This window comes from Quercus suber, unplaced genomic scaffold (assembly GCF_002906115.3).
Source record: "Quercus suber isolate HL8 unplaced genomic scaffold, Cork oak 2.0 scaffold_50, whole genome shotgun sequence".
NCBI lineage: Eukaryota > Viridiplantae > Streptophyta > Magnoliopsida > Fagales > Fagaceae > Quercus > Quercus suber.
Genome location: NW_027069515.1, coordinates 222,594 through 224,232, shown reverse-complemented (window position 1 = coordinate 224,232; position 1,639 = coordinate 222,594).

The window sequence follows — 1,639 nt, the reverse complement described above, 5'->3', positions numbered from 1 at the left end:
AGTTTGTTTTAGGGTTTTGTCACGGAATAGCCAAAGGGGAAGATTGTAAGGTTGAAATTTATCAACCATCTTGTTGGCTTTATTCTGTGCCAATTTGCTTGTAATTTAGCACTTAGTAACCTTGCATTTAGGTGGGATTATTGTAAAGGTAGTATGTGAGAAGAGGTGAAGAAAAGCTTAAGTATGTGCAAGAAAGCAGGGGTTCGCGGCTAGGACTCGTGGCTGACTCGCGACTAGCAAGCCGCCAAATGCAGGCATGTGAGAAGCACATAGGGGAGCTGAAGGGTCGCACTAGTTGTCGCCCTATAGGACAAAAGTCCCAGGCTGGCCAAGACATTACGTCGTGACTTGAACTCGAGACTTGGACAAGCCGCGAGGTCAAGCCACCAATCAGCCTTGTTTGGCAAAAACTGACTCTTCGTATTCCAAACACACACTGCTATATATAAACCCTTATACCCACTAGTTTGAGAAAGCTTTCAGAGAGAATTTTGTGAGAGAAACCCTAGAGAAAAACAAGATTGCCTCATCCCCAATCTTTACCTTAGAGACTCTACAAATTCCTCTACTCTCTTCCTCTCCATTGTTATACCCTTAAGAGTTTATTTACCAAATCCTTATCTCACCATACCTACGTCTGTGAGAAGATTCATTTGGTGCTAAGGGAAGCAGTTTGGAAGGAACCAATATACATTGGTTGGTGCTATGGTCTAGTAGCGGAATCTAGGAAGCTAAAGAAGAAATAGGTTCGGCATAACCTCGTTGGAGCAAGAAGCTTGGAGGGCTTAGGTACTTGGGTAGATTAGGCTTGGAGGGTCTTCTGCTGTTCATGTATCCCAATTATATTGTTTAGTGGATTATTTGACCGCTTGGAAGACGGCGGAGAGGTTTTACGTCGAGGACTTTGGTTTCCTCTTCGATAACACATCGTATGTTGTCCGTGTGTTTGCATCTTCCTTCCCTTTATCTTTACCTTATATTTACTGCTGTGGATGTGTTTATATTTGGCATAGATTAGTTATCAATTCTGTGATTGGCTTATGTTCATGTTTCGCACATTAATTGTTTGATTATAAGATTGAATTGGTAATTTTATAATTTGGGGTCTAAACGTTCAAGGGTGTTTTATACATATTTTGAACTTTCAATATTTACTCGATAATGATGCTTATTTGTAACGAGCATGAAGTTATCTTGTTGATTACGAGTTCGACCTTGCCTCGCAACATAACAAGCATTCATATCCAGGATATCAATGCAATGCTTCTCACAAAATGATATCACAGTGGTGAGTAAGCCATCCCATCCATCATCTCTAAATTTTTGGATAAGTGCTTTAGTAGATAAAACTAAATGCATGACATTTAAAATGTCTTGAGATTGGTTTTGCAAAGCTTGACAAAGTTTATCAGTGATCTCTATAGTTTCCTTTTCAAGATGCAAGATGAAAAAAAATTCAAATGAAGTTAAACCATTATAAGCTGACTCTGCCTTTGCCTGATGTTCTCCATCAATTGCATTATCAATTATATTTTACAAAACTTCAATAGTTGAAGTAAACATTCTTAATAAGCTAGAAACTGATCTAAAATGTGAACTCCAACGTGTTTCTATAGGTCGTTGTAAAGTGCCAATTTGA